The sequence below is a fragment of the Pleurodeles waltl genome, chromosome 5 (genome assembly GCF_031143425.1).
Source record: "Pleurodeles waltl isolate 20211129_DDA chromosome 5, aPleWal1.hap1.20221129, whole genome shotgun sequence".
Taxonomy (NCBI): Eukaryota; Metazoa; Chordata; class Amphibia; order Caudata; family Salamandridae; genus Pleurodeles; species Pleurodeles waltl.
This window is the reverse complement of record NC_090444.1, coordinates 1,253,421,208-1,253,437,616: the sequence shown is the minus strand read 5'-3', so window position 1 is coordinate 1,253,437,616 and position 16,409 is coordinate 1,253,421,208. Positions and strand designations below refer to the sequence as shown.

Sequence of the window (16,409 nt, the reverse complement as noted above, 5' to 3'; positions counted from 1 at the left end):
TACTTGACTCCCTTCCCTTCCACTAGTTTGTGAAAGCTTTTTGCTCAAATGACATAGGTGGCTTAGAAAGTAAAACTTGGTGATAGAGGGAGTGTTCCATACTTAGGCTATAGAGTGAAATACTGTCAAGTCGATGGTTTACCTCCTATTTAGATTTTACAGTCCTGCAGGTGAGGTGCTGGTGACGGATTTCTGATGGAGGGAGACTGTCGCAGGAGCCATTAGGCATTGTGCAGTGGCTATAGCATATAGGTGAGCGACACACACAAACACACACACACAGTACCTTAGCCATCTGTGCCTACCTACACAACATAAACACTATTATCTATCCCACAGTGCCAGAAATCTGTGACACAGCATACACACAAATACAACCCAACCACAGCAAAAAAACAATGACACACCCATCTACCCAAACACAGGCACATAACAGCACAGTTGCACTCATCACAACGACGAGCACTACACAACAACACACACCAGAATGTTGCACATGCACACAACCCAGAACACACATGGGCACGTGGCACACATACAGACACAACCACATCACCCACTCCTCCTCCCTCTACCAGCCAATCCAGTCCCGCATACACAACTGGACACACAGTAACACAGGTACAGATTCACTTGTGTGTACAAATACATATGTTTACAAGTGTGATGCTGTCATTATTGTGATGACAGCATTCGTTTGGCAATGAATACCGACACCACAATAACAATGTGTCTTGTACCAGTGTGTCCCCATCAGTCGCTGACACAAACGTATTCCTGGCATATGCATGTCAGAGATATATTTTGAAAAATACCTGCAGGAGGTATATTGCCGCAGAGGTTCCATACTCATGTGCGGTGCCCACACGACGTACACTGTATGTGCAGTATCCCTAGCATCGAGTCCGGCAACAGCGGGGTCGTGTTTCCGCCCTGGTCCCGTGGCAGCTGCAATGGCAGGTGAAGTCCAGTCGGGTCCAGTCCAACATTGAGGCGGAAATGTGGAAAAGGGTTTTGTGCCCCTTTCTCCCTCCTATTCGCTAACTCAAATGTGGAAGTCAGACTGCCACAGTTGGCTTGGTGGTAAGGCACATCAAAATCTGCTTGGCGGTATAGGTGGCTGGAGTCAGGTGGTGTTTGGCCTATGGTCCTGTGAACATCTAAATAAGGCGGGCGGACCGCCAAGGCAGTGGACCATTACCAACAACATCAAAAACAGGCTCCAAGTGATCTGCCTGGAATCACAGGATGTTGAGACAATGCTAAGACTCAAACCTGGTTTCCCCAGTCGACAGCTCTGACCGTAACACCATATCCTCTTCCTAGAGGAGAGGTTTGCTTGCTTCCTCCACCCTGTGCTGTTTAAAAGTATATTGCATAGCAGCACACGCTGCTGTGTAGAATCTTAAAGTACATAAAAACGTGCTCAATTCTGGCCGTGCCATAGTGCTTTGTTTTTATTTACTTTGAGCTATGTTAGCGCAGCAGAGCTTGCACTGCTCTGCAAATCTTTTGAGAACATTAGCAGGGCCAAATAGCTTGCACAGAACTACGTGGCTTTGTTATTGTTTTATAAAAATGTTACACAGCAGCTCGGGTTGTGTACAACATTACTTAAAGTAAGCAAAAAAAACAAATATCAAAAGAGGCCAACGCTGGCCACGCATTATCGCTTGTTTATTTACTTTGAGCCATATTGCACAGCAACTTGCGCTGCTGTGCAACATCTCTGAAAAAACATTGTCAACGCCAATAGGTCTCACATTGGCAAAACCTATTGGCTTTGCCATTTCTTTTTTGCCTTTTTGGGGTAGTTTGCACTTAGGGTTCCATAAGCACAACAAAATTTCGTTTCCCTCCCCCTCACCCCCCCCCCCCCCCAAGATCCTGGGGATGCTTAAGGTACCCAGGGTTTTTGGATTCCCAGGAGAGGAATAAGAATATATGTGGGAAAAATAGGAGGAAAGTAATCCACAAAAAAGTTACTTTTCCCTAAAAATGGAATCCGCGAAAGATTTGCTTTGCTAAAGTCACCATCTTCCAAGCTTTGAGGAAAATGTTCCCAAATAGTTTCCTCAGGATTTTCATTGACTTTGGTTTGACCCGTTCCTGTAGTTGGCAGTAGGCCCATCTACATGAGTGGAAGAGCGGTTTTATTGACACAAGTGGGTTAACACGGAGTGGTAGAACTTTTGTGGATTCCAGCAGATTATGGAATTTTTCATCACAGAAATGTAAGGAAAATGTGTAATTTTAGGCAAAGGTTGAGGCACATACAAACCCCAAACTCCACAGCTTACCACACTGCGAAAACAGTGTTTTCTGTGGAAAAATATGAGATGTCTGTGTTGTGTTTTTAGCACTTTAAAACGTGGGCACTAGGGCCACCATCAAAAATTGGGTTTCATGTTGAATGGTGGGTGGTTGTACAGTTTGTGGATTGCAACAGATTTTAGAAATATCCCACATCTGAGCACTTGCAGGTGTTCAATTTAAAAAGAAATGAGTGGCTGTTAATCAACTTTCAAAATACCACAGCTTATAGATGTTGGTTTTGGCATCTCCCCAAGTGCAAGGTTCAAAGAACAGATATTTTCATGCTATTGGAATATTGAAACCAAGACTACCGAAGGTGAGTGGTAAAGCAGTGTAAAGGCACCGCCTGCTGTATCGACCATTCACACGCCAACCATGCACCACACTGCAGACTTTCATACTGCAAGCCACTGGCCCAGTTCAACACAGTGCACTCACATCAGCATACTGCCACCATTCAAAGGGCCCATCACATTTGTAGGCCATAGGGAGAAATTCCCAATCAAACAGACTCTCACCCAGTTATCAACCAACATGCATACAAACACACCACAAGCAAACCTCAACGCACACATGGCCAAACATGTTGACGTTTGGTGTGTCAGACACCTTCACAAATGGAAAAACATGAAAAGTTTGACTACACTTTTACTACCTCTCAAATACCAACTTCCGTCGACATTCTGAACATTAACAAACGTGTGCCTAATGAACCTTTGCTAACGGCTCCCATGACAGCTTCATGAGGCTCAGGAAGACTGTTCTTTCATTTGCCGTTAGTGCAGTCACTTTGCTAAATCCAACTTTTTCCAGTTAATGGATGCAAGTTGGGTGTGTCCAAGACTGCCTTGCAAGTCCCACAGTTCTTGAACTGAGTGAGCATATCTACCTCGAAACTAAGATTTTGCAGCACAAATCTTTTCAGGATTCCCATGCTATTTATTTTTCCTCCATCTTAGTACTTTGGTCCGGAGCTCTCCTCTTGTCTATTATTCCTCTTCCTCTTCCTTTTTTTTGTTGTTTTTTGTTTGTTTGTTATTGAATGTCGACTGCCTCCACCATTTGGTGCCCAGTCCAACCTCTCCTGATGTCATACACCCTTCCCTGGAAGCTTCTAAGTGTGGTCGCCGTCTTCAGACTTTTTTTTTTGTTCTGTCTTTGGGTCTGGAAGCATTAATGAAGGCCCTCAAATTGCCTAATAAAGATTATTTTGAAAGTTCATCAAGGAATACGCCAAAGTTCCAGAGGAAAATTGTTTGTACCCTGATAAGATTTGAAGATGTTTCAATGACACTAAGGAGTAAGGGGAGTAGGAAACTTTGTTGAGCGATGACCGGAGAATGCACTAGCGGGGGTCCCCTAGCCAGGTGATAATGACAGTGCACCCTTTTGATTCTGACCAAAGTGTCATAAGTTTGCCAGAAGGGCAACCATCATATATGCAGTCTTTGTCTACCAAGAGACCACAGTATGGACAATTGTGAGGACTTGACATAACTCAAATTGAAGACCTTAAGAGCTGGGGAGGAACAAAGACAAGTCACTATGCCATGCAAGAGCAGAACAAGACACTGTCACTGAAAGACCTGGGGTTGTCGAGCCAAAGAGGAGGACAACATTGCCAAGGGAGCTGAGGGAAAGTCATTGGATGTTAAAAAGGAGATCAGCGACATTGGAAGAGAAGACTGAAAGCATAGGGATAAATGTCCACTGGTAACATCAAACAAACAGGGTGTGGGCGAGTCTCGAAAAAGACTTTAACACCAAAAGTTGTCTCTGTGTCGATATTCTTGCCGATCGAAGGCAAGCAAAAGCCAAAAGAGCCCTTAGGTCCCACACAAAGGACACTGCAGGTGGACAGGCAACCTAAAAGAAGCTGACGTTGAAGGATGACTAAATTTGAGAGGAAGTTAAGAAAGGGTTGTGTGAAACTGTGACATCGTAGACCTCGACATCAAAAAGAAAATCGGCACCCACACTCAACGAGGAGGAACGCATGATTGAACAGAAGAAAAGGCATCTCAAAGCTGAAATGGCCACAATCCTACACAAAAAGGAGTTCGACACTGTTAAAATCTGCAGTGCTTATGATGCATTCTGTGCACACCTCCATTGTTCTGCTCTGCTCAGTCAGTGTGTGATGTAATGGAATGCTGGTGAGTGACTAAAGGAGTGTGACAGAGTGGACTAAAAGCGTATGTTGATTCGAGTGGGGTTTCCTTGTAAAATAACTTGTAACTTATACTGTAACCTAAGAGAATGGGCATGGTAAGGAGACAGTTTGAGAGGGGAGCATTAACACACAATGGCCCATAGCTAATTTTAATGCCCGGCTCAACAGATGCACATATCAAAGTGGGAGGAGTTGGCAGAGATGTTGAATCATCTACCGGTGCAATATCAAAAAAATGTAGCCTCCCTTGAAGAAGGAAGGAATATTGCCAGCTTCTGGTGAAATCTGCACTTGAAGCTACAGACACAGGAAGCAGACAAATGAAAACACGGACAACCCTAAGAAGGCATGCTTGGCTATGGGTGTCTGGTTTAAAAAATGAAGTTCAGTCAAACATCCTGAACACACCTGTCAGTGGAGAACACCTTTTTGGGAGCACAGTGGCTGATAACCTGCAGCAACTGAAGAAGAATAACTAAACTGAACTGCAGGTCTCCCATCGATTTTGCAGAGAGCAGCAAAGTCAAGGAAGCACACCTACTAGGAGATCAGTGGGTAGAGGGAGCTTTTTAAGGTACTACCAACTCCAGAGTTTTTCAAACCCCAAGCCAGACACAGGACCAACACAAAACACTGCTGCAGCAACCCTTTCACAAACAGTCGAGTGGCAGATCGCAGCCATGAGAGGGGAGGTATTACCTATGGGCAAGTGACTAAGAAAACTAACACCCCTTCCCACTCACTGTGTGTGTGTGTGTGTGTGTGTGTGTGTGTGTGTGTGTGTGTATAGGAGTGTTCTTCCTGGAGTGGACGAAGGTCACTTCATAGAAGTGCACACCCAACATTATCCAACACTGCTATTGCATAGAAATGATCAGACACCAGTGTGAGGGCCCAAGAAAAATATCTGCACAAGAGAAGAAAAGACATGGTTATGATAAGGGAAAGAATTGTGACTGGAAAAAAAGCAGTAGGGAAGAGTGCCCAGGAAGGGCAACCACCAGGGAAAACTACTCAACATATTTTCTAATACCGAAAAAGAGATAGCTCTTTAAATCCTATACTAGACCTCCACTTCTTTAAACTCTACAAGAGGTCATTCTGCGGCATCAGCAGGGAAACTCTATGGCAACCATATATAAAAAGATGCATCCCTATGAACCAAAGGCACAAGAAGTTCTTATGCTTTGTTGTAGACAGAAAGCAGTATCAATTCACCATGCTACCATTCTGAATCAAATCAGCAGCCAGGGTGTTTACAAAGTTCTTTGCAGCAGTTGTGGCACACCTAAGAAGGCAAGGAGTATACCTATACCCTTACCTAGTCAAGTAGCTGGTAAAAGTGAACTCATTACACAAGTGAAGAAACAACATAAAGGCAGTGATATCGACACTCCACAAACTGAGTTTTTCAATAAACAGAGAAAAATCATCACCCACACCAGTACAAGAAAAGCTTTCCCTGGGAGCGAGAATTAACTCAGCAGAGGCAAAAGCATATCCTTGGGAGAAGAGAACATTTTTGATTGCACAAGGCACTCAACAGTATCAGAAGGGTCAATCTGACAGTGAGGACTGTAGGGAAGATCCTGGAAAATATTGCCTCCTGCATATGTATAATACTATATGCATGGTTACCCATGAGATAAATTCAAGAGTGGATCCAGAGCCAGTGGTCACAAGCTACAGGTATTTGGAACAAGTTAGTGGTTGTCACACAGAGTTGGCGATATGAAAGTTCTTCTTGTTATATTTGTCCTGTTCCACCACCCCATCTCCCCCTGTACTCTAACAGTGACCATTACAAAAGATGCCTTGCATATGGGAAAGCTCAATATCAGAGGGACCTGGACAACAGAGACGAAGCAGTACAACACATAAGCATACTGACGCTAAAAACAGTGTCCCTAGCCTTAAAGGCCTTTCAGGAGCAGCTATTGGGAAAACATTACTAACTAAAATGGCCAAAAGAACAACAATGTTCTAACTCAGCAAGCATGGAGGGACAAAATCATTTGTCCTTTCAGAAGTAGCACAACAGATCTGGAGGTGGTCTATCTAGAGACAAATAAACAGGATGGCAATACATCTACCAGGGAAAGACAGTGTAGAAGCTGACCAGCTGAGTAGACTAGCATCCACCTCACACGAGTGGGAATTTAATCGGACAGTAATCAATCTGATCTTCAGAAGATGGTGATCACCAGAAATAGACCTTTAAGCAATGCCAGAGAATGCAAAATGTCGATCCTTCACATCCAGACCGATAAGCCCTGTGGAATGCATTGTCGATAGACTGGTCAGGGAAATTTTCTTACGCTTTTCCCCAATCACACTTGTTATCATTAATAAACAACAAATGCTGACAGTCACAAATTACTTTAATGCTCATTGCCCCACAGTAGGCGAGACAGACCTGCTTTTCAGAACTCATGGATGAAGCACACAACAGTGTAGAAACTACCAGTTTTACAAGACCTGCATCCATGTCGGGAGGGAAAATACTCCACCAAAACCTGAGCACACTGAATCTGGCAGCATGGCTCCTGAAGACAGAGTATGGACACCTAGGACTTCCTGAAGGGTCATTAGCGGTCCTCCGAGAAGCAAGAAGACAGACAGCAAAGAAAAGCTAACCAACCTAGTGAGAGAGATATACAAGGTGGTGCCATTGATCTGACCTCTTACAGGACAGTAGACACTACAGTTAAACAATACCTCACACACCTGCTGATCCGAAGCGAGCTACCCCTGAGTTATGTTTTGACTGGTGCTATTTTATTTTTTTACATTTAGTCAAAGTTTTTTCTGAGCGTTCTACTCCTGGTGCGCATCAGTGATGTAATTCAGAAAGACTTGCTTCAAGCCCTGTGGCTCAAGTCATCGGGCGATGTCCGTGCCTGGACCCCCTCCTCATGTATCCTTGGTGCTGGTCGTCTTCTTCCGGAATCCACCTTTGGGTTCCACCAGACTGGTCCTGGTCTTGCAGTCTTCTTTTCCAAGTCCCCTTGTTAGTCTTTGGGAAGACCAGGTAACTTACTTCTGCTTTCCTGGTCGTGGGGGGGTCACCTAGGTACTCGCCTCTTGGTGTCCCAAGTTCTCCCAGCTCCCTTCTAACTACTACTCATCCTTGGGTGGTGGACCTTACTTCGCATTCCACTCTTTTAGTATATGGTTTGGTCTCCTCTATAGTGCCCTAATTATTTTTCACTATTTCGTGACCATGCTTGTTGTTTCTATATGCTAATGCCTAATATTTACTGTGTATATATAGTGTGTACTTATTTCCATTTGGGGGACTCCCTATAACTAATCTAGTTTAGGGTTACTGTAATAAAGTTTGCAACAATGTGTGGCTCCTTTCTTGTGAGATTAGTTACTGTGTGACTACTGTGGTATTGCAAGTGCTTTACACTCCTCCTAGATGATCCTTGGCTGCTCACCACAGCTACCATTAGAGGGCCCTGGCTTCCTAGACAATGGCTTCATTTACTAATAGGGGGTTGACTGGACCTGGTATAAGGTGCCAGCACCATAGGCCACCAGACATCATGCCAGCTTCCTACCCCCCTGTCCTTTGTGTGGTTTCGCGCTAGTGCAGGAACCAAGGGTTCTTGCACTGGTGCCAACCAATTTATGCAAGGAGGGCACCAAATGTGCCTTTCAATGCAGTCTGGTGACGCACAGAGGCAATTCCACCCCAGCCCAGAGTTAGCCATTTCAAAGCGGGAGAGGTTGTTACAGGAAATCCTTTGGTCTGCCTTCCCCTGCTCGAGTTAGGCTCATCATATAAGACAAACCTTATTTACAAAGTGAATGGTGCCTGCTCCATTTCACGCAGGCTGCAATGGTAGGCCTGCTGACACAGTTTGCATGGGCTCCATGGATGGCATGCTGCAGCTCATTGGAGGCCCCTGGGTTACCATTGGCCTGGGAACCTAAGTATTAATTAGTAGGGACTTAATGGGGGGGGGGGGCCCAAAATGCCAATGACTGGTTAAGGAATCACTTAGTAAGTCAGTTTTATGGAAGAGGGCACCAACATTGGGGTCCCGGTTAGCAGGATCCTAGTGTGCTAAAGACTAAACACACTGACACCAATCAAAAAGTGGAGGTACCCATGTCAGAAAGGTCCTACTTTTCTACACTCCTTGTCCGTCAGCCGACAAGACAAGGGAGCATCGACCTATTAGGCCACCTTCTGCAGAGCCTGGGGCGACCCCTGCCCAACTTTGTGAGTACTGCGAGGCTATCTGCCTCATTTTTGGGCAGCCCGACACCACTGGCACGCCTCGGGTGCCTGTGGAGTCAGAAGGGGCCCCTTCTGGTTCTGCGTCTGTAACTTAATCCTTGATACACAGAGTCCGATGGGCTCGTCCAACGCTGATTCAGATGCCGGCAGGAGCTTTTCCTTCTAGGTCGAATCCTGAGCCCTTTTCTTATGGGTAAGGTTTCGGAGATGAATTGAAGGGGTTCCTAGACCCTTTAGAATACCAGTTTCACGAAGGCTAGGGTGAAGCCGGCAAACTGGATACTTCTCCAGATACTGGCATGCTTTCTTCCCCTACCATAGCTACGTAGGAGGGAGCTTCTTATGCAAGCCGTCCTTGAGGCGGGCATCTGAGGTCCAGGACCTTGAGTTGCCCTCAGTGGCTATCAGGATTAATCTCCTGACTGCGGTGCTACAACCGGGAGCTTCCTCCTCCGAACCCCTGCTCCTGTTTAATGAGGTCCTCCGGGATGTCCTAGTGAGTATTTGATCCAAACCCAGCACAGTGGCTCGTGTGAACAGGACAGATGCCTGCTGCCATCACGCCACTTCTGGGGATCCAAGTTTTCTGACACAACACCCTCCCCAGAGAGCTTTGTTATCCAAGCCTTCACCTCCCAGGGCTTTTTGCCTTCCACTCCCCTAGATAGGGAGTCCAAATGGATGGCTTCACTTGGGAATATGTTTTTTTCTGCCAGCCTCGAATTGCAGTCTATGAACACCCCATGCTTTTTGGGCTGTTAATCTCACGCTTTGGGATACAGTTGCACAAGTGCTGCCACAGGTCCTGGAGAAGAAACGGGCTGTACTCTCTTAGGCTGTTGGAGATGGGAGGGACACAGCGAAGTTCACAATCTGTTGCACACTGAACACAACTGATTCACTAGGTAGAGCAGTTTTTATAGACAGTGGCCCTGAGGCATCACACCTGGCTGAGGGCATCTGGCTTTTCAGGAGATGCCCCAGCTTCCTTCATGGACATGCCCTTTGATGGCAACCATCTCTTTGAAGACAAGGCAGACACTGCGCTCGAGCGCTTCAAGGATTCTCAGTCTGTGGACTGGTCCTTGGGCCTCACGTTTGCCTGGATTTTGGTGATAATGACTCTAAAGCTACTGGGCCTCATGGCCTCCTACATTCTACTGGTTGTGACACATACAGTGGGACCTAAACTTCCAGTGGGCGCAGCATCAGTAGAATCTCTCAACAACGTCCATATCTCAGAGGGTACTGCCAAAGATCTGCAGTGGTCATTAACGAACCGCGATTGGGTCAGTGACAGATCACACTCCTTTCCCCAAATAGGTCTGACATTAGTGACAAATGTGTCACTCCTGGGCTGGGGGTGGCTGTATGGGAGTGGTGGAGATCAGAGGGATCTGGTCTCTGACTGAATCCATGCTCCACATTGACTTGTTGAAGTTCCTTGTGACCAGCTAACAATGAAAGCATTCTTCCTTCTATCAAGGAAAATACAGTGGAGTTGTTCATGCACAACACCACCCCTTTGTGATACTGCAACAAGCAAGGCAGGGTGGGGTCGTGGACTCTTTGTCAAGAGGCTCTGCACATCTGGGCGTGGATGGAACAGCAGGGCATATCCCTGGTGGTTCAACATCTGGGGAAATCTCTGAACGCCAGAGTAGACAAACTCAACCAAAAATGCCTTGCAGATCACAAATGGAGTCTCCATTGCGAGTTGGCTCAAGGTCTCTTTTAGCCGTGGGCAGAGCCTTGGTTAGATCTGTTCGCCTCCGCAGAGAAAGCACACTGTCTGCAGTTTTGCATGTTGGAGTTTTCAATGCTGTAATAGCTCGGAGACGCTTTTCAAGCGAGTGGAACTCAGGCCTCATGCATGTCTTTGCGCCCATACCTCTTCTGCTCAAGCAGTCCTTGTGGCTCAGGACTGGGCATGGAGAGTCTTGTATCCCGAGCTGCTGAGCTTATGCACTGATCCTGCTGACCCTTTGGGAGAATCTTCTGTTGCAGCAGCTTAGGAGGGTTCTGCACCCAAACCTGTCCACTTCCCGCCTTCTTGAGAGGAGATTGAGCGGCGACAGTGAACAACTTTTGACCTTCGGCCTGAAGTTTGTAATGTAATCTTGGCATCCAGGCATTCCTCCACCAAAAGTGTATATGTCTGTTGTTGGAAGACATTTGTGGCATGGTGGACAGACAGGTTTGTTGACCCCCTTCCTGTCCTTCTCTTTGAGGTCCTGTTTATCTTTTCCCTGGTCCAGAAGGCCTCCACTATGGGCACTCTTAAAGGTTATTTATCTGCTTTTTAGAGGTTGCCTGGTCCACATACTTTGTTTAACATAGGTTTCTCAAGGGTCTTCAAAATCTTTTTCGTCTATCCCCATTCATTATGCACCAATAGGGTCTGAATTTGGTTGTGACATTTCTGATGTGCGCTCCTTTCGAGCCTCTCCACAATTGTACTCTAAGGCTTCTCGCTGTAAAACAGCATTCCTTGTAGCCATTACATCTGCCCGCAGGGTGACTGAGTCGCAGGTGTTGTCATGTAAGCTGCCCTGCGTTTTCATCTATCCTGACAAAGTAATGCGCCACACTAGGCCCTCCTTTTTGCCAGAAGTGGTTACGCCCTTTCATGTAGGCCAGTCCATCACCTTGCCTACTTTTTACGCACCTCCACAGCCTTCTAAGTAAGAAGAGGCTCCACTGCCTGGACCCAAAAAAGAGCATTGGCGGACCTTGATTGTTGTACAAGAGTTCCAGGTGGATGACCAACTCTTTGTGGGTTATGTGGGTGCACAGAAAGATGGTTCAGTGCAGAAGCGGACCATACCCAGATGGCTGTTACTCTGCTTTAAGATATTTATTCACGGTCCCAGAAGCAACCTCCTTAGGGGTTGTGTGCTCATCCTACCCATGCTGAAGCTGCACCTACTGTTTGTTAGAACACAGACTTCCAGTCCTTGACGTCTGTCAGCCGCCAACATAGGCAACTCTGCACACTTTTGCCATACACTACTGCCTGTACAGACAGGTCCATAGGGACAGGCATTTTGCCTGTTCAGGCCTGCAGAACTTTCTAGTAAAAACTTGGTTTGTAGACCAACTCTGAGGATGGTAATACTTGAGTATCTATTCAAAGGTGAGTAATCTGCAGCTAAAAGTCTCTATCAGATGAACAAGTTGTAGGAAAGTAGCAACTTTCTGACATTGGTACCCCCACTTTGTGCCTGGTGTCAAACATTTTGACTGTAGTACACTGGGATCCTGCTAACCAGGACCCCATTGTCAGTGTTCTCTCCCTTAAATTTAGTTGATAAGTAACTTTTTCAACCCGCAATTGGCATACTGGTGCACCCAGATGAGTCCCTAATATAGGGTACTTAGGTACCCGGACATTTGTACACCAAGGGCCCCCAATGAGCTGCAGCATGTATTGTGCCACCCATGGGAGCCCATGCAAACTGTATGCAGGCCTGCCATTGCTGCCTGCGTGAAATGGTGCAGGAACCTTTCACCCCAGATATAAGTTTTACCTTGTATTCCAATCACTGCACTCTGACCCTGTAAGTCATCTCTACGATAGGCCCTTAAGGTCCAGGGCAGGGTGCATGGTTTCAAGTGTTAAAAACAGCAGACTTCATTTTCATGGCTTTGTAAGTGTGGGGAAGCTATCTTAAGGTATGTAGTGTAAACTGGTCAACACTGGTAGTCCAACTACATAATGGCTTCACCGAACCTAGTCATGTTTGGTATCAAACATGTTGGAATCATGCAACTACACAGACGTCAGTGCTAGTTGCATGATGCTATGTACTTTGTGGGTTTCCTAGGGGATCCCCCGTGTCTGCCTGTGCAGTCTTACATGGTCTACATGCCAGCCTATGATGCTGTCGGCCCCAGACACAGGCTCAGAAGCAGGAAAGCAGACAATGTGGAGCAGGGAAGACAGAAGGCAGAACAAAGGATTTCCTGTAGAGAAGAAGTGTTACCACCTCTCTTTTAGAAATAGGTTTCTCTGGGCTGGGGTGGGGTACATCTGAGCACCACCAGACTTCTTTGAAGGGCCAATTTTGTGCCCTCCTTGCATAAATCAGTTTGCTGTAGGGCAGGAGCCCCTGTTTCCTGCTCTGGTGAGAAACCACACAAAGGGGGAGTGACCACTCCCTTGCTCCTCCCCGAGGGAGGTGGCAAGCGCTCTGCTAGGTGGTCACTTGATTCTGCCATCTTAGAAATAAGATAAGCAGAGGCCCCCTAGGAGCAGCTGACTAATTAGTCCAGCTGGGTAATGTCCCTGGCAGACCCCTCCCGGATAGGTGGGTCACTCAGTAAGTGTCCAACCCCCTTCCTGGGTTACTTAAGGGCTACCCTGAGGGTGGGACCCTATATTTCGAATTCATCTCTGCAACCTTCTGAAGACTCTTCTGCAAGACCCTTCTGTAACCTGGACATTAGAACCGCTGCTGGACTTTGCCAAGACCCAAGACAAGACTGTACCTAGTAGGAGGGCTCCTACTGCAACTTTGTCCCCGTGCATTGCAAGGATTCTGCAACCTCTGTGGCTGTGCATCCTCCAGAGCCACAAGAACTCTGTGTGCACTCAGGAAGGCAAGAAGGAGTCTCTCTTGGAGTGAAGGAGTCACTCCCCTGCATCCGCAGGCACCTCAAAATCAGCCAGTTTGTGGATCCTGCTGTTCCATGGATTCTCCAAGGCTGTACAACACAGGTGGTGTTTTTTTGTCCATCCAGTGGTCTGACCTATCATCTTTGCATCTGAGAAGTCTGAGGTCCCTCGATGGAGCTGCCTGGCTTGGAACCCCTTTGCACCTCATCTGTTAGTCATTGCTAAGGTTTGTTGGCTCTTCAGTCCAAAGACCTCCTAAGTCCAGAAAGCCCCAGCCTCCAGCACTACTCAGCTCCAAGAACGATGTCCTCTCCGCAACTCCTGTGATGTGCGCATCCCTCTTTGGTGTGCTGCTTCGGCTTCCCTGCGACTCCCTGTGCCCCCTGCGAGAGGGTCCTTTTGGGAGCTCCAAGGATTCATTTTGGCTTTTCTACTTGCTGAGGGCTGGCCCTGATTTACCTGGAAGGGTAAAGTCTCCTAGGCCTTCCTGGTCTCCAAAGGTCTGCAACTCTCCATGAACCGTTTTCTTGCATTTGCCAACGCTTGTTGGTGGTTCTGCTGATCAATGACCCTTCTGCATTTCGATGACCAGCGTAGGACAGCTCATGGATGACTCCTGGGATCTTCCTGCATCCCTTGGACTCCACAGCTGCACTTCTTAGACCGTCGTCCAGTAGGAAAACCTCTCCAATAAAGGTGGTCATTGCCCCCCTGCACCACTGGCCACCTTTGGGTGGTCTGAACTCTGTCTCCTCTGTTCTTAGGTCCTCTTCTTCCAGAATCCATGCCTGGGTTCCACTGACATGGTCCAAGGGTCATGACAGAAGCTGTATAACTGAGGTCTTCCATTTACTTCAACAGGAGGTTCTGATACTTCACCCCAATGCACCTGGGCTCCCTGGTGTAGGTACTCTGCTTTTCAGGGTATCCACAGGTGGGGGCACACTTGAATCTCTCTTGTCCCAACAGGTTTCCTCGCGGTCCTCTTGGAAGGGTCCTAAAACTCAAAAACCCCACATCCTATGGACACTGACCTGGAGTTGCAACTCTGCACACAGGTGCCTGGGAATCCTAGCTACTTACCCTTGGTGTCTTAGCCCTTCCCCAGCCCTAAGGGTCCTTGGGTGGCAGTTTGGGATGGTAGTGATTTTCGCATTACAATTTTTTTAGTATATGGTTTGGCCACCCCATAGGGGTCCATTTTACTCTTATTTTACTTACCTGCTTCTGAGTATATTTTTGTATGTCTGTATCTCCGTTTGAGGGCTATACCACAGTTATTTTAGTGTTTGTGTTTTAGTAAATAAATAAAGAATACATTATTTTTCTAACACTGGTGTGGTTCTTTCCTGTGTGTAAATCACTGACTGATCTGTGAGGTATCTGCAACTTCTTTACACCCCAGTGGATAAGCCTTTGCAGCTCTCCACAGCTCCGGTTATCTCGAACCTCTTACTCTATCACTAAGGGTTGCCTGGATTCAGTAGAGGATGCCACACCTATAGGTGTACACCATATACTGAGCCACCTCCCTACATCGGTGGCAGTGTTGGGATTCTGGAGGTCATATTGAATTAGCATCTCGAGGAGATGAGGTTTAGTAGGATGACTACCTGTCTTCAGTTTCAGGCTCTACACAGGGTCCTAAGTTCCTGGAACTTAGGGTCACTGTACCTAGACTCCTGATTCTGGTCAGCTCCCTCAACTGAAGACCTAACACTACCCTAGTGTTCTAAACTTTTTAGGTTATTGGAGAAAAGGTTACCCTAGACCCCTGGCAAACAATAACAAATAAAAAAATTCCAATTTGCAAACAGTACAGTATGTACATACGTCAGCAGTGGTTTCCTGTGGAAACTCACTTATGACCAAATGGTAAAGCAATGCAAGTGTTTATACCAACATCTGTACCACCAATGTAGGAGGCTGCTCAGTATATGGTGTACACCAGTGGTTCCCAACCTTTTGACTTCTGTGGACCCCCACTTTATCATTAGTGGAGCCACTGACTCTTTATTGGAATCCGGGAACCCCCCACTGAGCCATTACTGAAAGCTGGGGACCTAATCAATTAATATTATTTAATTTTTTAAGCAGCCACGGACTCCCTGAGGAGGCTTTGTGGACCCCCAGGGGTCCCCGGACCACAGATTGGGAACCACTGGTGTACACCTATGGGTAATGCCTTAGTTGGTATAGACAGTATCTAGATGCAGATTCCTTATCGACCCACCCATCCTCTCCGCCAACTGATTTCCGGGGGCAGGGACTCCCATTTCTGGGCCTTAGTTTTGACGCACCAGTAGTCAGTTTCTTTATGGCTCAACGCTTCTGGCATGGAAAGTTGTAACTATAAACTGTTGTCAGCGCGTTGAGGTGGTGCCTATATAGGAACTGCAACGTCATATCTGTCTCGCCGATGACCGATGCGGAGCAGATCGATGCCACCTAATGGTGTTCAGGGATACTGTTCACGAAAATCTCCGGATCCAGTCTGACTCCTCGAAGGTAAGGAATCTGCAACTAGGTATTGTCCCTACCAGATAAGGCGTTACTAAAGGTAAGTAACTTGTTCTTTATCAGCAATAGTGACCTACGCAGTGGGTTACATAGGAAGAAGTTTCTAGAAAAGTCTAAGAGAATAGTCCTAACTAGAAGTACACCAACGCCTACATGGAACCTAAGTAGAGTGTTGAACCAACTGATAAAAAAAAAAAATGTGAACCACTCCACAAGGCCACTTTGAAAGTAGTTGTATTAAAAAAAAAAAAAAAAAAAGTTTTAATCGCGATGTTTCTCCGTAGAGTGAGTAGCAAGCCCTCACTGTAGGAAAATGGCCCTTGTTGAGGTTGACTCCGCCCCCCACTTTTTGTCTGATACTGATACTGACTTGACTGAGAGTGTGCTGGGACCCTGCTAACCAGGCCCCAGCACCTGTGTTCTTCACTAAAAATGTACCATTGTTTCCACAATTAGCACACCCCTGGCACACAGATAAGTCCCTTGTAAAAGTTATCAGTGGTACCAAGGGCCCTGTGACCAGGGAAGGT

The 16,409-nt window shown here is 46.6% G+C and overlaps 1 protein-coding gene across 1 annotated transcript in view; it reads left to right on the top strand.

The window, feature by feature from the left end:
* Window positions 1–16,409, top strand: part of MDN1 (midasin AAA ATPase 1) — a 1,740,009-nt gene that overhangs the window by 1,379,073 nt on the left and 344,527 nt on the right. The window lies entirely within an intron of this gene.